Source organism: Mixophyes fleayi, chromosome 1 (genome assembly GCF_038048845.1).
Source record: "Mixophyes fleayi isolate aMixFle1 chromosome 1, aMixFle1.hap1, whole genome shotgun sequence".
Taxonomy (NCBI): Eukaryota; Metazoa; Chordata; class Amphibia; order Anura; family Limnodynastidae; genus Mixophyes; species Mixophyes fleayi.
In genome coordinates, this window is record NC_134402.1 from 68,106,019 (window position 1) to 68,118,434 (window position 12,416).

Consider the following 12,416-nt stretch of genomic DNA (forward strand, 5'->3'; position numbering starts at 1 on the left):
AATTATCAGCGCAGAACAGGTACCAGGATGGCAATATATATATATATATATATATATATATATATATATATATATATAAAATAAAGGAAACCAATCGATATGTGATAATAATATTTATTAACAACCAATATATCTTACGATAATAATATTGAAGTACATTAAAATAGGGATATCACATTATAAGGTTCTAGCCCAATGAGATGACTAAGAATGAAATAGTAATATGGTCAATTGACAAAATCGATAATGTATATAAAAACACTATTGAAAAAGTTTTGAGGATCCAGACCTTCTAAGAAAAATATAAGTCTAAAACTCACATTAATTTTTCATTAGGGAGAAATATCCCATGCAGAATATATGTCATGGAAGTCTCAATAGAGGTATAATGAAAGATGCAAGACATGTTTCCTTTCTCGCATGAAAAAGGTCAAAAGCATAAATAACCCTCAACCTCTATCCATTAATTTACATTGAGCTGACATTACGCCTCTTTGATGGTAATTACTTTGACTGGCTATATGAAATGGATGCTTAAGATAACAGCCCCCATTAGTTAGGAACTCGACTGTTAATGACAGAATCAAGTTCCAGTGCCTACAAGGGGGGCCCACTGCTACATCTCTTAATTTATGGGGGCTGCCCTCCCTACAACTCACATATCAGAAGCAGCAGCTGTCTAGATAGCTGTCTAATAGGAGCTCAACATGTCCCTTAAGTCACTGTGAAGATCCTCTCCCCCTCCTCTAATAAATCTGTTAGGGTCCAGGTCTGTCAGGCCCCATACTGCTGTTGTATCCCATACTGCTGCAAGCCATGTGCCCCCTTGATGGTGGCTCTGCTGGAAAGAGAGAATGACTTAGGTAGAGGCACTGTGTTTGAGAACTTAAGAAAATTTAATTTAACCATCAGATTTACCACCACTCACACCAAAAGGTGTATGAGCATATTGGCTAGAATTGCATAATCTTAAAGCCCTTTCACACATATATTTTTTAAAATATGTGCAGTAGACATGTAGACAATACAACTATTATAATGGATAAACATTCCGGCGTTATGATCACCTGACACTGCATTGTAATGCGGTGGTAATGGTAATACCGAGCAACTAAACCCCGACACTACTTACACCGGCAGTGAAAGAGCGAAACTCACATTCCTGACTTCATCTTCATTCCGAAGATGCCATTTTCCGATAAACTCTTTATTGCGACTGTTTACAAAACTGACCTATAAGTATTGTGGTGGTTTAAGATCCCGGCAGCCGCATGGACATCACTTTTAAGAGCGGGACTATTAATTATGGTCTTAAGGGGGATATCTAAGCACGCACAGGCTCTACAATGTACAAGGCTTAGTGAAAAGCTTTGGACAGTTTTTTGAGTAAAACTTTTTATTGGTTTTTCAAAGGCAAAAAATACAACACATTTAAAACAACAGTCATATAGGTATAAGGATGACATATATCAGAACACAAAAAACTAATTTGTATAGCAATATATTATACCCTAAGCCATTATATAAGGGAGACAGCACTATGTTCAAATTCCATGCTCATTTTTAAACTGCAAGTTGCGTTCGCACTTGAGTCAGGCCCTATGGGTGCAACATTTGGGAATATTACGCTATGCAGGTTTGGGGCAGGCGGTAAGCACTATAATAGTGGCCGTACTGTGCCATGATACCAAAATGCGAGTCTCTCCCTCTGTCTCTTTCCACTTTGTCTCTCCATCAGTTTGTGAATTACTCTCCCTCTGTCTCCCACTTACCGTTTGAGTCTCTCCTTCTGTCTCCAACTCCCCCCTTCTTCATGTGGCAGTATCCCGATGTTATCCCCCTTTGTCCCCCAACATGTTATGGCTTCCCCCTCCATCTGAGCAAGTCACGTATGGGGCTGCACGTCACATACACATGCCACCCCACGTAGGTAGACAGCAGAGGAACCAGTCAGAAGAATCTGCCTCCTGCATTATTCAGCTGAATGTAATAAAGAAAATTAAGCATTTGAATAAAAATACAATTTGTATCAGCGATTACTATTTTAATCCATTGCAAATTTAGATACATAACGACAGATTTAAGTCAAATAAGTTTTCATTGATTTTTTGCTGAATACAAACATAAACATTGGTGTAGTAGTGATTATCCTTGGACGGCTGGAAGCCTTAATCAGACCAAGTTTTATGGGCTTATTTACAACTTACATAATTGTACTGCTTCTCATTGTGACTGATAACTATCTAAGTCATTTAAACAATAGCCACTGAGTTCTTACTTATGTGAACTTTTACAGTGCAGCAATGTGTGACTGGTTATTGGTGTACTGACCCCCTAAGTGTATTAGTTGGAGATCGGATTTCTGGCTTTTTATACACTGACAAATTGATTTATCTCCCAGACATACTTAGGACTTGCAGTAAATTACCAGCTCACATTTTTTTTCCTCTTTCCACATTATACTAATAGAAAATAATATGACTACTGAAGGTCATTTATTCAGGTTCAAATTAATTTCATTTAGACATTTTACTTGCTGGTATGGGAGAGAAACTGTATCTACCACTCATTGTGTTTCCATAGAAGAGTCAGCAATCATTAGTGATCAAAATACAGCTCTTTTCTAATCACGTTACAGCAGCACTCTGTATGAGGAATGTTTTCAGTGATAAAGACAATTCAGCCCTGTAAATTGTCTTTTTCTTCTGGGAAGGCATTAATCATTCAGCCCTAGCATTATTTCACAGTCCAACTGGTATATGTTCCATGCACATCAGAAAGTTAATATTAGTTTGACAAAGAATAACAAGGGCATGTAATTTTCTGTCTGGAGAAGTGTGGGGTGGTTTGATGTACGGTACCAGTGCAGCCAGAAGTGTGGAGGTAGGAATCTCTGTGATGTTGCTGCTACAATTCTATTCCTGCCAACCCCAGAGCAAGATCAGGTCTGTGGTTAAGGTCCTATATTAGGAGAGTCTTATTCATGATCTAGCATTGCATTACAATTTCTATGCCAATTTTGTTAAAGCATAGCAGAAATTGCTATAGTTCGACACAGTAGATTGTTCATTTCTTATGTTGTACAATGTGGCTACATTTGCTAAAAATAAAGCATTCAACTAACAGTGAATTACACATTGCAAATGAAAACCTTCAATCACTTTACTTTTTTGTTTACAGGAGTGTAACCAGCTACTATTATTCAAGTCTGATGATTGCTCAATGATCTTATTGTGACAATAAATGATTATGAATCTTTACGGCAAAATACAGAAAATGTATACAATCAGTTTATAAGAGTGAACTAAGAGAGGCAATACCAAATCAGGAATAATTGCAGAAAGGGTAATTGACAAAATATTCTATATGTATTTCTAGAATATTTATAGATTATAGAATATATTCTATACATATTTTTATTTCATTAAGGAAAGTAAAGCAAGCAAAATGAGTAACTTTGCACCCTGGCAAAACCATGTTGCATTGGAGGGGGAGATAAATTAAAAATGTGGGGACAGATTTATAGTTGGGATAGAGCATGCCCTAGATCAACTTTAAATTTCAGTGTAAAAATAAAGCTATCAAGTATTTGTGTGCTACATGAAAAAACAGCCAGTATTTAATTTATGTGCAATAATAAATTATTTTGCACCCCTTGTATTGTAACGTGGTTTGTCCTGGAGCAAACTTACTCCTTTTCTTTTTTTTGCTTTGCTCTCCTTAATGACTCAGCCCTATGCATTTATTGTGGATTCCTATTTGGAGTCCTTTATGTATTAGTATAGCTGCCCTTCTGGATTTAGAGGTGTAGGATGAGTAAGCAACTACCTGTTGTCTAAGCATGTTATTAATTTAGCATGTTCTAAGTCTGTTAGGTGGGTTTCTTGGAGAAAATTATATAATTATTTAATTTGTTAATGTAGGTTAAAAGTTTTCTCCTTTTGACTGGGGCATTAATACCCCTAACATTCTATGAGCAAATTTTTAGATCATTCAATGTAGTTTAACTATTGTATTCAGAATTTTGAGCTACAAATTCCATCCTTCCTCCTCCCCTCGGGTTCCCCACATGTAGATATAGAAAATATTCTGCACGGGTCTGTATGAAGCATGAGGTATATAGGCTGGATAGGATTGGGTAGGAGCAGGTGAAAATATATAGGAAAGAAAAAAAACAAATTAGGAAAATAAAACATTTTAAACATGAAAGTGAAGTTTGAAATTATAGACCTTTCACTGGCACAGTATTGATGACATACACTGTGGTTGCACATTAAAATTATAATGTATTAAAGTAATAGCGGTGTGGAATATTACCATATATAGTATATAGTATATAGTAGTATTTGTAAAAATACTTTACATTGTAGTTGTAGAATCAAATTGTAAATCTGTATAATATTGTCTAAGTATAGTCAAAATCAGCATCTTTACATAATCAAAGCATCGTAATAACCATCCTGAAAAGGTAGTAATAATGATATATAGCCGGTGGAAGATAAAAAAAGAATCAGATAACTAATGTTATTCTATTTATATTTCAGGATAGTATAATTGACTCTTCGTCCAAATTATTATATAAAGTCTACACTCGTGAGAGAGAAAGTTGTAGTTATGATCACTCAAATTGTGGCCTATTCTTCCTTACTAAAACATGAATGTAAACCTTTGAAACAGTCCTAATAGAGATTTGTATATTATAAATTTGGTAACTTCGTCCAATTATTCAATAACTTTTAACCACCAAAACAGTATGATAGGCCTTTGTAAACAATAGTAACACTTTAACTAAGAGAATTTAGTAAGGTAACTAATGCTAATCCAATCATATTTCAATAGAGTATACCTGAATTGTGATCTAAATAGTCAAACAATGACAATATTTTCAGTAGTATTTTCAGTCGAAAGAGAGTAACAATTGTAGTTGTTTAAATTGTGGCTACAAGGGATTACTAGTTATACTTAACTGTCTATTATATGGTCTGAGCATCTTCAGACATGGCTCCTCTCTCTGACTGATCCATGAATGCCTGGACATCTTGTACAGAATTAAAGTGCTTGCCATTGAAAACATGTAGGCGTGCCGGGTATAACAGAGCGTATTTCCAGCCAGCTTGTACAAGCTTCCAACATATAGGTGACATTTCTTTGCGGGCCTTGGAAAGCTCTGAGAAGTAATCTTGAATTAGAAGCAGGTGATTGTTCATCCATTTAATTTTACTAATATGTTTTACAGCAGTCCATAGACAAACGTTATGAATATAGTTTAAACACTTGGGCCCTGATTCATTAAGGAACTTAAATTAAGAAGTTTCTTATTTAAGGGGTGAAAAATAGTTTTCTGTTTTGTACATAACTTAAGTACTGACTGTTTTATCATGTAGCACACAAATACTTAATAGCTTATTTGTAAACTGAAATTTAAAGTTGATATTTGTGTGCTACATGAAAAAACAGTCAGTATTTAACTTATGTGCAAAACAGAAAACTATTTTTCACCCCTTCCATTGTAACATGGTTTTGAATAGGAGACTTAAATAAGAAACTTCTTAATTTAAGTTCCTTAATGAATCAGGCCCTTGAATATGATGGGTCTTGGTTTTGTGTCTGTATTATCTCTAGTTGATTCTAAGCAATGTGCCAGCTCAATTTCTAGTCTTTTCAAATCTTCTGATATATTTAGAATGGTAGGAGGGTCAGTCATGAGGAACTTAAAGAGGGACGGTTCTTTTATGTCCTTTGAGACCGTCCAGACAGAGATTGTTACAGCGTGATATGTTTTACAAATCATCTATTTTATTTAGCATCTTATTTTGCACTATGTGCATGGATGCAAATTGACGTTTTAGGGTAGTTATAGCTTGCATGTTTTTCCCGATGTGTTGTTCATTAATGGTGACCTGTCTGATGGTCTGAGAGATATGATTTTTAAGTTTATTTCTAGCTTCTGTAAATTTTGTTGCTTCAATCTGCATTAGAAGTTCCATCATCTCCTTGATTGCCCTGGCTACATCATTATATGATATGGGTGTCATATTTTTATTGGTTTCCTTAGAACTGCATTGGAAGATTTTCCTACACTACTAGAGGGTATCTCAATATCTGTCAGTTTTGATGCATTTCTATTTTGCAGGAGTCTACAAACTCAAATTTATCCATGTATTATTGAATTATATTATATTCAGATTGTTATTTTGCACCCCAGTTATTGCTTAGCAACCAAATGCGGTTTACATTATAAATTGCAATGGGTTGGATATACAAGTTAAATCACTTATTGAGAGACATCAGGTGGCAGTATAGTTCTAGAAATACGAGGACAATGTCTCAAAAAGTATATGGGATAAAAAGAAGTTTTCCAATAAAATATTCTGAAAACAGATTATTTGTAGGAGATGATCAAGCCAGCCATTGATACTGTTTTTTGTAGTTATTATGGCCCAGCACTGATATGAAAAGCTGTGGGATCATTATTATAGTGAAACATAGTAAAATAGATTGTTGGCTGTGTCAGCATCTCCTTCTTTCTGGCCTCCCCTGCTCCCACCTTGCCCCCCTCCGCTCTATACTCAATGCGGCTGCGAGACTCATCTTCCTCTCACGCCGCTCCTCCTCTGCCTCCCCTCTCTGTCTTTCCTTACACTGGCTCCCCTTCCCCTACAGAATCCTTTTCAAACTCCTCACCACCACTTACAAGGCTCTCTCTCAGTCTACTGCCCCTTACATCTCTAACCTCCTCTCCATTCACACTCCCGCCCGCTCCCTGCGCTCGGCCAATGATCGCCGCCTCTCCTCCACTCTGATCACCTCTTCCCACTCTAGAATCCAAGACTTCTCCCGTGCTGCCCCCCTTCACTGGAACGACCTCCCTCGCTCCATTCGTCTCTCACCCAATCTGTGCTCCTTCAAGCGGGCACTTAAAACTTACCTGTTCCTTAAGGCCTACCAACCATCCACTTAACCTCTCACCTCTTCTGGTTCTCCCCTGCCCCCTTTCTCTCTCCCCGTTGCTTCACTGGCTCCCTTTTGTGCCTGACTTTGTTTACCCTCCCTTAGGATGTAAGCTCGAATGAGCAGGGCCCTCTTCCCTCCTGTCTCCATACCTGTTCTTCTGCTCCGTCTCTACTGTATCTGCCTGCTTGGAGTTTCTGAAGTACTGGTACTTTGTGTTTATTGTCCTGTACTGTTTTACCCTGTATAGTCTACTGTTTGTACCATGTACGGCGCTGCGGAAACCTTGTGGCGCCAAACAAATAAACGATAATAATAATAATAATAATAATAATTTTAAAGGGTATAGCTTGCTTGTGCTCCTTTCGAAGAGATGAATAGACTGCTCAGGTAAAGAGAGTAAGGTCTGTGTTAAGGTAGGTGAATGTATGTATTAGTAAAGTACCTTTCATCTGCAGCGCTTCTGTAGTGAACAAGATGGTGGTATTTGAGACCAATGTTTGGGCCCTCTATGATGATCTCTCTCTGTTCTGCTTATATTCTCCTCAGGAGGTCTGTAATCTGTGATCTGTGAAAGCAGCAGTCAGAGTGACAGGGAGGAACAGAATTCAGTGTTCCTCAGATCCAGGAGAGGCCACCCACGGCATAAGAGTCAGAGCTCTAATGGCGCTATGTGCTCCGACAATTCAGGGCTCATGTAGAGTTAAACATACATCTTTTTTTTTTGCATAAGATACACATTTCCATATTGTACAGGCCAGCAGTCGAAATTGAATGGTATACGGTGGGAAGCCATACTGCCACTTCTCCTACTGCCTTCATTGGAAAACTATCAAAATTCATTCACTTCCACTTTCCATACTGACACTTCTAAATATCCACTTTGATCATTCGTGCAGGCAGACCAATAAAACAACTACATCTGTGTGTATACTTTGGCGGATCTTGCACATAATACTTCTTGTGCTTGGAGACCCAGAACTGGAGAACTGAGTAAGGAAGGTGGGTGGACTGACAAGCATTGAATGAGTACAATAAGGTCGTGTTGACATAATTGAAAATCAAGTAGACTTGGATACAGAAGCAGATACACTTGCCAGAAGGCAGATCTCTGGCGGGTGCTGGAGATGATACCAATCTACAGCACTATGTAGTTCGGATTGGCTGATTGCATACTGACCCCTCTAGATGATTAAATCATTCACATTAGTGCTATATTACATGAAATTGTGCATGTCTATTCACCTTCATTAATTGACGTTTCCACTACTTCAGGAAAGAAGATTCCTATTGGATTATTAAAGGGAAAAACAACAGATGCATTTAATTTATTTTATTTTTTGTATTTGTTTTTGTATGCAATTACATTTGATGTAGAAAATGCAACTTTCACATTTATGAATAACTGTCAAGACACTATTCTGTATTGTGTATAGGACACTTCATTACCTATTATATTGTGTATAAATGCGACTTTCACATTTATCACTAATACTGCCAAGCCGGATCTCAATGCTTCCTAGGCTTACATACGTTTTTCCAACAATGAAAATGTAGGCACTTAACCCGCTGACACGAAAATGTTGACAGGCTAAATGCCGACACTTAAAAGAGCAAAGCTGCCAGGTCCGGGCTATATTTTGCAAATAGTTTGATATGTCTGTGTATAATGTTTTTTGCCGGTTGTATTTGATACTTATTGATTTCAATAAAAAATAGTTTGCATAAAAATATGTTTTTAGTTTATACACTTGATTATAAGAGTTTGCCATGTTTATTTATTAGTGAATGGCATGTTTCTGAGATATATCATTAATCATTTTGCAAATGAGCACATACTACTTTTATGCCTCTGACATTGCTTACAATCTAAAATTCTAGAACACACATTTGAGTTATAAAATTGTGGTATCACACCCATGTTGCTATGTACATGGTGGAAATATAGCCCACAGAGACTCTGTCATACATACCAAAAGATGAGTAACAGTCACAAGAACAGCATATTCCAGCTGCAGAAATAGGAGACAAATAATGACACAGTTAGCAGTTTACAACATTTTTCACATTTCTCATAAAAATGTAATGTTATAAACATAATAATTTAATATTGATTAAATGTCAGTATTACTTAAATGTCTCTCAGTTGCAGCCTCATGAATAATAAGGAACAATATAGAATAAAACATTTATTTTCCAATTAATAGTGCATGGTTTTAAAGACTCTGTAAGAACAGTTTCATGAGGTACATAGTTAGGTATATCTTCTACTGTTTTAATTGATTTAGTCCCCTTATGTGGTTCACCCTGTATAGATCAGAATATCCATTAGATGCTGCTGCTTTATGGAGCCAGTGGTAATAGGGTCCGAGAGGATCCACTTCAATAGGTATGGAGAAGGGCACAGTCAGAGCACAGAAATTATTCAACATCTACAAAGGAAGAATATGACAACCTAGCAGAGCGATAGAAGCATCTATGCAGGCATTGACTTTACTTTTTCTAGCTGGCTGAACAAACAGCTATAGAAGAAGACCTAATGGCACTAGATGACACTGTGGCAGACCTTCACAGAATAGCACATGTACAAGCTGACACAATCTATTAATGGCAACATCAACTAAATAATCAATAAATTGAGACTGCAATAATCTAAAAGTAATAGATCTCCTGAAAACCATACCCTGGGACCTCCAAATCATCTTGAAAGCTCTCTTTGCTCAAATGCACCCCCTGATATTCAATTTGGGGGAACTGAAAAACACTAGGTAGTAATTTTCTTTCTTCACCAGTTTAAGGTATTATTACTATAATGTATTTGTATAACGCAGCTATACTACACAGTGCTTTCCAGAGAATATTGAATCATTGATATCAGTCCCTGCCCCACTGGAGCTTACAGTCTAAATTCAGGACCACTCGTATACACACAAACACTAGGGTCTTTTGCATTAAGGGATCTGTACTGTTTCAGAACTCTGAGATATACCTTTTCAAAATGTATCCCTGTAGACCTTCCTGTAGCGGGATGCACTTGGTCCTTGATTCCTTTACTAAGAGAGCATATAGATGGGATTTCCCTTGTCCCTCATAGTGTTATGGCAGATTACACATCCTGCACCCTCCTCTGACTTGCCTGCTTTTCTGTAGAACAAAATCTACCACTGGTGTACCTCACAGACTGAAACACTGACCTTCTCAATCTGAGTGAAGTAGAATGGCAGATAGTGGAAAAGCCAACATGATGAAAGGTACAAATGGTAAGGGGTCCTGGAATAAGCTTGGTTTGTGCAGTAGCCTCCTTTAAACATTATAGAATAACAGGACCAGGGGCAGATTGGGAACGTAAAGTGGTTCTGGAAAAAGTTCTGAATGGGACCTCATGTAAGTGGAATCAAAACAACTAGGCAGAGCCACCACACCATTAGTAGGTTAATGTTGGTGGCTGTAGCTATTCTGCCAGAGCTGCACAGGGGCAATTGGAAATCCAATGAGCAGTAGTAGGTAAGTAGCATACAGAAGCAGCAGTCTCTAGATGCTGGAAACAGGTAGCAGCATGTCCAGTAGCAGTAGCAGCCTCTAGTGATGATAGGTAAGTATCAAACAGAAGAGACAGTCCCTGTATGCTGAGAGCAGCTAACAACAGCTGTAGGGTAGCGGCCAGTAATAGTTTATAATCTTAGAAGTACAGTCATGGACAAAAGTTTGAGAATGACGCTAATATTATTTTTTCACAAAGTCTGCTGGCTCACTTTTTATAATGGCAATTTGCATATACTCCAAAATGTCATGAAGAGTAATCATGTGAATTGCAATTAATGTCAAAGTCCTCTTTGTCCTCTGCCATCACAATGAACTTTATCTCAAAAACAAAATTACCAATGCATTTCAGCCCTGGCACAAAAGAACCAGCTGACAACAGGTCAGTGGTTCTCTTGTTAACACAGGCGAGAGTGTTGATGAGGACAAGGCTGGAGATCACTCTGTCATGCTGATTGGGTTAGAATAACAGCCTGGAAGCTTTAAAAGGAGGGTAGTGCTTGAAAGCATTGTTCTTCCTCTGTTAACCATGGTTAACTGCAAGGAAAACGTGCACTCATCATTGCTTTGCACAAAAATGGCTTCACAGGCAAGGATATTGCTGCTAGTAAGATTGCACCTAAATCAACCATTTATTGGATCATCAAGAAATTGAAGGAGAGAGATTCAATTGTAGTGAAGAAGGCTTCAGGGCGCCCAAGAACATCCAGCAATCGCCAGGACCGTCTCCTAAAGTTGATTCAGCTGCGGGATCGGGGCACCACCAGGGCAGAGCTTGCTCAGGAATGACAGTAGGCAGGTGTGAGTGCATCTGCACGCACAGTGAGGTGAAGACTTATGGAGTATTGCCTGGTGTCAAGAAGGCCAGCAAAGAAGTCACTTCTCTCCAGGAAAAACATCAGGGACAGACTGATATTCTGCAAAAGGTACAGGGATTGCTGAGGACTGGAGTAAAGTCATTTTCTCTCATTGTTTGGGGCATTTTGAAAACCACTTGTCCAGAGAAGGAAAGGTGAGTGCTACCATCAGTCCTGTGTCATGCCAACAGTAAAGCATCCTGATACCATTTATGCATGGATTTTATTCTGACCCAACGGAGTGGGCTCACTCACAATTTTGCCTAAGAACACAACCATGAATAAAGAATGGTACCAAAACATCCTCCAAGAGAAACTTATCCCAAACATCCAAGAACAGTTTGGTGACAAACAATGCCTTTTCCAGCATGATGTAGCATCTTACAATAAGGCAAAAGTGATAACTAAGTGGCTTGGGGATCAAAACATCAAAATTTTGGGTCCATGGCCAGGAAACTCCTCAGACTTTAATCCCATTAAAAACTTGTGTTCAATCCTCAAGAGGCAAGTGGACAAACAAAAACCCACACATTCCTACAAACTCCAAGCATTGATTAGGCAAGAATGTGCGGCCATCAGTCAGTATGTGGCCCAGAAGTTGATTGACATCATGCAGAGGTCTTCAAAAAGTAGGGTCAACACTGCAAATATTGACTCTTTGCATAAACTTAATGTAATTGTCAACAAAAGCCTTTGACACTTATGAAATGCTTGTAAATTTACTTCAGTATACCAAAAGCAACATCTGACAAAAAGGTCTAAAAACACTGAAGCAGCAAACTTTGTGAAAACCAATACTTGAATCATTCTCAAAACTTTTGCCCATGACTGTAGAGTGATGCAGCAGCCTCTTGTGATAAGTATTGTAATCAGAAAGTGGGAGTTCAAACAGGCCTACGGGTCAGAAAAGTCAGCAACTGGAGCAAGGTCAGGTGATCCAGACCAGCAATAAAAAAAAATCAATCAACCTTATCAAAAGACTGAATAGCAGTCAGGACAAGACAAATCGGAATTAGCAATATCAGGAGTCAAAGATAATACACAGAAAATGCAAATGGAGAGGAGCCA

The 12,416-nt window shown here is 38.0% G+C and overlaps 1 long non-coding RNA gene across 1 annotated transcript in view; it reads left to right on the forward strand.

Moving 5' to 3' along the window:
* The window catches only part of LOC142138991 (uncharacterized), a 77,775-nt gene extending 69,106 nt beyond the window's left edge, over positions 1-8,669 (forward strand). The window contains exons 2-3 of the long non-coding RNA XR_012688143.1: positions 3,181-3,345; positions 7,501-8,669. This is a non-coding gene — a long non-coding RNA (uncharacterized LOC142138991). The remainder of the gene's footprint in view (positions 1-3,180; positions 3,346-7,500) is intronic.
* The last annotated feature ends 3,747 nt before the right edge of the window (positions 8,670-12,416 follow it).